General features: G+C 23.4%; 1 non-coding gene across 1 annotated transcript; it reads left to right on the top strand.

The window, feature by feature from the left end:
- The first annotated feature begins 3,085 nt into the window (after nucleotides 1–3,085).
- Nucleotides 3,086–3,201, top strand: LOC130814354 (U5 spliceosomal RNA). The gene has a single exon (XR_009042382.1). It is a non-coding gene; the product is annotated as a U5 spliceosomal RNA (small nuclear RNA).
- The last annotated feature ends 5,810 nt before the right edge of the window (nucleotides 3,202–9,011 follow it).

Genomic DNA, 9,011 nt, shown 5'->3' with positions numbered 1-9,011 from the left:
GGTTTTAACACCAACTTAAATAATTAATGTGTAATCTATATAACTTTTATATATTTTTTAATTTAGCGATGAAAGTAATATACATGATTATCTATAAAAAAAAATATTTCAAAATTAGTTTTTTTTTTCTTAAATTATTACAAAACATTTTGATGAAATTTTTTTTTTCATAAATAATTAATATGTTATCTCCATTGTAATTAAAAGATGCTATACATCTTAATTGATTATATATGGTAAAAATTAGTAAATAAGATATAGTTCTAAAATCTTTTGTAACTATTTAATTAACGAAATTTAATCAAACATATTTCACTAATTAAAAATTGTTTTTTATTAGTATATTGTATCGATAGATAGATAGATTGTCGATTTATCATCCACATTAAAAATTGCCTAAAATTTTAGATTTTTTATAGTAATTATTTTACTAATTAATTCTTTCCCTCTTTGTTTGTTGATTGGTATTGCCCAATACAAGAAATAAATTTTTTTTACATATTTTTGAATCAATTTATCTTATAGTTTATGATCATCATCATTTATTATGGAATTATCTTCTCTTCTATATATATATATATATATATATATATATATATATATATATATATATATATATATATATTTATATATATATATATATATATATATATATATATGTATGTATTTATATGTATATATATATATATATGTATGTATATATATATATGTATGTATATATATATATATATATATATATATATATATATATATATATATATATATATATATATATATATATATATATATGTATATATATATATATATATATGTATATATATATATACATGTATATATATATATGTGTATATATATATATGTATATATATATATATATATGTATGTGTATATATATATATATATATATATATATATATATATATATATATATATATATATATATATATATATATATATATATATATATATATATATATACACACACACACACACACGATGGATTGGTACGGCGTAAGCACTAAATAAAGAACTCATTGAATTTTACAAGTTTTCGAATAAATGTGGTAAATTCATTGGCTGACATCAAGTAATTAATAAAAACGTATATTATTATTTGATTTGAGATGAATAAATTAATATTACAAATAATGAAAATATTGTTGATCATTCAATACTTAATAAACCTCGAATTTTTACTATAAATTTTGTTTTCTTTAATTGGTTTAAATACATACAAAAAATTCTCAATATCTTTATATTTTATTTATTTTTTTATTTTAAAATTTTCTTGTATTCAATGTAATTACCCAATATGAGAAGCTTAACAAAAGATAACAATGGAGTGAATCATTACTTACCCTAATTAAGAATTACATGTTATTAAAATGCTAAATATTTACTTCTATATATATGCGATCTAATATTTCTAATATTTAATATTAATTAATACTATAAATAAGCAAAATATTATTGATCATTCATTACTCAATATTACTTTAAATCTTATTAATTAAAAATATTTACGTATAATCTCACAATTAAAATATTTGTTTCTTTTACTGGTTAAAATATATACAAAAAAATTAATCCTTGAGAGTTAAAGTCCATTTTCTCATTATTATGCGTATGAATACCTAGCGTGATGTTCACAATCTTTATTTATTATGTTAAATGTTATTTAATTATGATAATTTTATTGTGCCATCTTCCCTTACCACATTAAGCTAGAATTAGAGAAGTTAATTTAACTATTATTTCCCAAAAATATAACAGCGCCTCTCGTGACTGAACGTTTATATAAGAGATGGCTCTCTATGCCCAGACCCAATAATTAAAAAAATTGAATTTAAAAACTAACACGTGCAGTTGAATCTATTTTAAGTTGGTGTTATATCTTATTGAAGTTGGTATTATAATCTATTAAAGTTGAGATTACAATCTATTATAGGTTGTATTTTGAGTTCGTGTTATAACCTATTAATGTTCGTATTATAACCTATTTGCAGATACCAACTATAGTAGGTTATAATAAAAACTTCAACAGGTTTTAACACCAACTTAAATAATTATTGTGTAATCTATTTAATTTGCATATTTTTTAAATATAGTTATGTAAGTAATATACATGATTATCTATAAAAAAAAAACTGTTTCAAAATTAGTTTTTTTTTCTCAAATTATTGGAAAATATTTTGATGAAAATAATTTTTTTTTTCATATATAACTAATATGTTATCTCCATTGTAATTCAAAGATGCTACATATCTTAATTGATTGTATATGGTAAAAATTAGTACATAAGATATAGTTTTAAAATATTTTGTAACTATTTAATTAAAGAAATTTAATCAAAGAAAGTTGACTAATTAAAAATTGTTTCTTCATTAGTATATTGTATCGATAGATAGATAGATTGTCGATTTATCATCCACATTAAAAATTGCCTAAATTTTAAATTATTTTTAATAATTATTTCACTAAATAATTCCTTCCCTCTCTTTCTTTAATTATAATAGCCTTCCCGCTCTTTCTTTAATTATAATAATCCTTCCCTCTCTTTCTTTAACTATAATAGTTCTTCCTTCCCAAAAATCTTTATTTATTTTCTACCTTTTTTTGTTCCCTCATTATTTGTTGATTGGTATTGCCTAGGGCTGGCAAAAGCTGACCCGACCTGCTAACCTGATCTGAAACCGACTCGAAATTAGCGGGTTTGGGTATAGGTTTTTGACCCAATTAATTAAATGGGTCAACCCGACCTGATCTGTTTATTAAATGGGTTAGGTTCAGGTTGAATATTTAAACCCGGAAAAAACCTGTTTAACCCATTTATTAAATTTAAGACGGATCAACATTTGCCAAATACTTCGTAAAACTAAGATAATACCAATTACCATGTATTGAGGGATTTGTCAGCTGAAGATGACTTTCAATAAGAAAGGAAGTTGTCCCACATCGGCTAAGGGATTTGTCAGCTGAAGATGACTTTTAATAACAAAGGAAGTTGTCCCACATCGGCTATGAAAGATACTAATAAAAGAAAAATACTTTAACTCACTTTCACAGATCTCATACCAACTTACGCAGCCACGCCGTGAGCACAAAGCGAACTATTCTTTCGCCTTTTACTAAAGAATACCGTGTGCTCGCTGCATTAAGTGGCATACGTTTATTTTTGGAAGAAGCCTTTAATTAAGGTTAAATGGGTCAAATGACCTGAAATATATGAATTTAATGACCTAAAAAAAAAAGTATGTTAAATGGGTCATTAGCAGGTTGATCCGATATGCTACAGATCAGGTCGGGGTTTCAATTTTTGACCCATTAATTAAATGGGTCAGGTTCAGGTTAAGGGTTTATTGACCCATTTATATATGATCCGAACCTGAAAATGACCCAACCCGACCTGTTTGACAGCCCTAGTATTGCCCAAAACAAGAAATAATTTTTTTTTTTAATATATTTTTGAATCAATTTATCTCATAATTTATGAACATCATCATTTATTATGGAATTATCTTCACTTCTATATTTTGATATATATACGGTTGATTGCTACAGCGTAAGCAATGCATAAAGAAGTCATTGAATTATACAAGTTTTCGAATAAATGTGGTAAATTCATAGGCTGCAATCAAGTCATTAATTAAAATTTATATTATTATTTGATTTGAGATGATTTAATTAATTACAAATAAGGAAAATATTGTTGATCATTCAATACTAGATAAACCTCGAATTTTTACTATAAACATTGTTTTCTTTTATTGGTTTAAATATATACAAAAAATTCACAATATCTTTATATTTTATTTTTTTATTTTAAAATTTTCTTGTATTCAATGTAATTACCCAATATCAGAAGCTTAACAAAAGATAACAATGGAGTGAATCATTACCTACCCTAATCAAGAATTACATAATATTTAAATGTTAAATATTTACTTCTATATATATGTGATATAATATTTCTGATATTTAAGATTAATTAATATTATATATAAATAAGCAAAATATTATTAATCATTCATTACTTAATAATACTTTAAATCTTATTAATTAAAAATATTTACGTATAATCTCACAAATAAAATATTTGTTTCTTAAATTGATTCAAATTTATACAAAAAAATTTCCAGTATCTGTTTATTTTATTTTTTATTTTAAACTTTTCTTGTATTCAATGTAACTACCGCAATATGAAAAGATTAGCAATAGACGATGGAATAGTGAATTATTATCTACCCTAATCATGAATTAAATAATATGAAAATCGTAAACATATACAATATAATATTTGTGATATTTTGTAATTTAATAATTTATATCGCAATAATTATTTGAGATATTGGATTCATCTATAAATAAAAATGCCTTTAGGAGAATTTGTATTGGAATATTTTCTCTAAGAAAATAGAATACAACTTGATTCTTTGTTTCTCTAAGAAAATAGAAACATAAGATTTGGTTGTTTAGAAAAATTACAAGCCTTTGTAGAATAATTGAAAAGGTATTCACTCAATTCGTTTTTGTATTTTTGATTCTTTGTATCCACAATTAACGTCAATAAATAAAACATTTGGAGCATCGTATTATTTGCTAAATTACAATTTTTTAAACAAATATTGAATAAATAAAACAGATAATATTATGAAAACAAGCATAATGTAAACTTTAAAGATCGGTGAAAGCTATATTTTCTAAACTCACATATTATTAATATTGATGTTGATGCAAACACGTTCCAATTTTTTTTTTAAAAAATATGATTATGATTAATTATGTTTTTGATTGTAGAGAAAAGATGCCGAAAGTAAGCATTATTATCTTTATACTCCTTGTCAATACTTTATTATGCTCAGGTTCGTATATATTTGTTTTTTTTAAGAAATATTTTATATTATAATACATTTCTAGATACTCTAAATTCTTACTTACTGATTTTGACTATAATATTTGCAGGTCGAGTACATGAGCAACTAAAAACCTTTGTTCTCAGTGAAATTAAACTGACATGTTGTCATGACAATCATATTGGGGAATGTATTCCCGGTGAAAAGAGTGAAGAAAAGTGTAATGAAATGTGTACATCAAGCAACTGCGCAAAAGGTGGAACATGCAAAGTTTTGGCGCAACCTCCTCCAAACCATTATTGTCATTGCGTATGTTAATGTTAGCACGTAAATATTATTTGATGGTAATAATTTGAAATTGACTTTGTTAAGGATCGAATTAAATCAAATGAATGAGATATGATTATTATTATTTCATTATTTATGTTAATTTTTGCATTTATTTGGTAGATAATAATTTGAAAGTGAACAAGATAACATAAGATGAACACTTAAAATACGATGAAGGAGATAAATTCATTGTGCAAATGTGCACACTATTTTGTTTTTAGACATAATTATGTTTTTTTTTTAATCCTTGAGAGTTAAAGTCCGTTGTCTTATTATTATGCGTATGAATACCTGGCGTGATGTGCACAATCTTTATTTATTATGTTAAATGTTAATTAATTATGATAATTTTATTGTGACATCTTCCCTTACCAAATTAAGCAAGAATTAGCAGAGTTAATTTAACTGTTATTAACCAAAAATATAATAGCGCGTCTCGTGACTGAACGTTTTTATAAGAGATGGCTCTCTATGCCCAGCCCCAATAATTAAAAAAACTAAATTTAAAAACTGACACGTGCGGTTGAGTCTATTCGAGTTGGTGTTATAACCTATTGAAGTTGGTATTATAACCTATTAAAGTTGGTATTATAATCTACTAAAGTTGGTATTTGAAGTTGGTATTATAACCTATTAAAGTTGGTATTATAACCTATATGGAGATACCAACTATAGTAGGTTATGATACAAATTTCAATAAGTTTTAATACCAACTTAAATGATTAATGTGTAATCTATTTAATTTGTATATTTTTTTTAATATAGCTATGTAAGTAATATACATGATTTTCTATAAAGAAAAAAACTATTTCAAAATTACTTTTTTTTTCTCAAATTATTGCAAAATGTTTTGATGAAAATAATTTTTTTCATAAATAATTAATATGTTATCTCCATTGTAATTCAAACATGCTACATATCTTAATTGATTGTATATGGTAAAAATTAGTAAATAAGATATAGTTTTAAAATATTTTGTAACTATTTAATTAAAAAAATTTAATCAAAGATATTTCTCTAATTAAAAATTGTTTCTTCATTAGTATATTGTATCGATCGAAAGATAGATTGTCGATTTATCATCCACATTAAAAATTGCCTGAATTTTAGATTATTTTTAATAATTTATTTATTAAATAATTCCTTCCTTCTCTTTCTTTAATTATAATAGTCCTTCCCTTTCTTTCTTTAATAATAATAATCCTTCCCTTTCTTTCTTTAACTATAATAGTTCTTTCTTCCCAAAAATCTTTATTTATTTTCTACCTTTTTTTGTTCCCTCACTGTTTGTTGATTGGTATTACCCAAAACAAGAAATAATTTTTTTAATATATTTTTGAATCAATTTATCTCATAATTTATGATCATCATTATTTATTATGGAATTATCTTCACTTATATATTTTGATATATATATATATATATATATATATATATATATATATATATATATATATATATATATATATATATATATATATATATATATATATATATATATATATATATATATATATATATATATATATATACACACACACACACACGGTGGATTGCTCCGGCGTCATCAATACATAAAGAAGTCATTGAATGTTACAAGTTTTCGAATAAATTTGGTAAATTCATTGACTGCAATCAAGTCATTAATTAAAACTTATATTATTATTTGATTTGAGATGAATTAATTAATACTACAAATAAGGAAAATATTTGTTGAACATTCAATACTCGATAAACCTCGAATTTTTACTATAAACTTTGTTTTCTTTTGTTGGTTTAACTATATACAAAAAATTCTCAATATCTTTATATTTTATTTTTTTTTATTTTAAATTTTCTTGTAATCAAAGTAATTACCCAATATGAGAAGCTTAACAAAGGATACTTATGCAGTGAATCATTACCTACCCTAATCAAAAATTACATGATATTTAAATGCTAAATATTTACTTCTATATATGCGATATAATATTTCTGATATTTAAGATTAATTAATAATATAAATAAGCAAAATATTATTGATCATTGATTACTCAATATTACTTTAAATCTTATTTTAAAAATATTTACGTATAATCTCACAATTAAAATATTTGTTTCTTTTATTGGTTCAAATATATAAAAAAAAATTTCGAGTATCTATTTATTTTATTTTTCATTTTAAACTTTTCTTGTATTCAATGTAACTACCGCAATATGAAAAGCTTAGCAATGGACGATAGAATTGTGAATTATTACCTACTCTAATCATGAATTACATAATATGAAAATCGTAAACATATACAATATAATATTTGTGATACTTGGTAAGTTAATAATATATATCGCAATAATTATTTGAGATGTTGGATTCATCTATAAATAAAAATGTCTTTAGGAGAATTTGTATTGGAATATTTTTTCTAAGAAAATAGAATACTACTTGATTCTTTGTTTCTCTAAGATAATAGAACCATAAGATTTGGTTGTTTAGAAAAATTACAAGCCTTTGTAGAAGAATTGAAAAGGTATTCACTCAATTCGTTTTTGTATTTTTGATTCTTTGTATCCACAATTAACATCAATAAAAAAACATTTGGAGCATCATATTATATGCTAAATTACAATTTTTTAAACAAATCTTGAATAAGTAAAACAAATAATATTATGAAAACAAGCATAGTGTAAACTTTAAAGATTGGTGAAAGCTATATTTTATAAACTCACATATTATTAATATTGATGTTGATGCAAACACGTTCCAATTTTGTTTTTAAAAAAATATGATTATGATTAATTATGTTTTTGATTGTAGAGAAAAGATGCCGAAAGTAAGCATTATTATCTTTATACTCCTTGTCAATACTTTATTATGCTCAGGTTTGTATATATTTGTTTCTTTTAAGAAATATTTTATATTATAATACATTTCTAGATACTCTAAATTCTTACTTACTGAATTTGACTATAATATTTGCAGGTCGAGTACATGAGCAACTAAAAAACTTTGTTCTCGGTGAAATTAAACTGACATGTTGTCATGACAATCATATTGGGGAATGTATTCCCGGTGAAAAGAGTGAAGAAAAGTGTAATGAAATGTGTACATCAAGCAACTGCTCAAAAGGTGGAACATGCAAAGTTTTGGCGCAACCCCCTCCAAACCATTATTGTCATTGCTTATGTTAATGTTAGCACGTAAATATTATTAGATGGTAATAATTTGAAATTGACTTTGTTAAGGATCGAATTAAATGAAATGAATGAGATATAATTATTATTGTTTTCATTATTTATGTTAAGTTTTGCATTTATTTAGTAGATAATAATTTGAAAGTGAACAAGATAACATAAGATGAACACTTAAATAGGATGAAGGAGATAAATTCATTGTGGTGCACACTATTTTGTTTTTTGACATAATTATGTTTGTTTTTTAATCCTTGAGAGTTAAAGTCTGTTTTCTCATTATTATGCGTATGAATACCTAGCGTGATGTTCACAATCTTTATTTATTATGTTAAATGTTAATTAGTTATGATAATTTTATTGTGACATCTTCCCTTACCATATTAAGTTAGAATTAGAGGACTTAAATTAACTATTATTAACAAAAAATAACAGCGCCTCTCGTGACTGAAAGTTTTTATGGGAAATGACTCTCTATGCCGAGGCCCAATATTTAAAAAAAATAAATTTAAAAACTGACACATGCGGTTAAGTCTAATTGGAGTTGGTGTTATAACCTATTGAAGTTGGAATTATAACCTTTTAAAGTTGGTATTATAATCTATTAAAGTTGGTATTTAGAGTTGGTATTATAACCTATTAAAGTTGGTATTATAACCT

Source organism: Amaranthus tricolor, chromosome 5, assembly GCF_026212465.1.
Source record: "Amaranthus tricolor cultivar Red isolate AtriRed21 chromosome 5, ASM2621246v1, whole genome shotgun sequence".
Taxonomy (NCBI): Eukaryota; Viridiplantae; Streptophyta; class Magnoliopsida; order Caryophyllales; family Amaranthaceae; genus Amaranthus; species Amaranthus tricolor.
The sequence above is the reverse complement of the archived record's forward strand: the minus strand, read 5'-3'. Positions and strand labels throughout refer to the sequence as shown.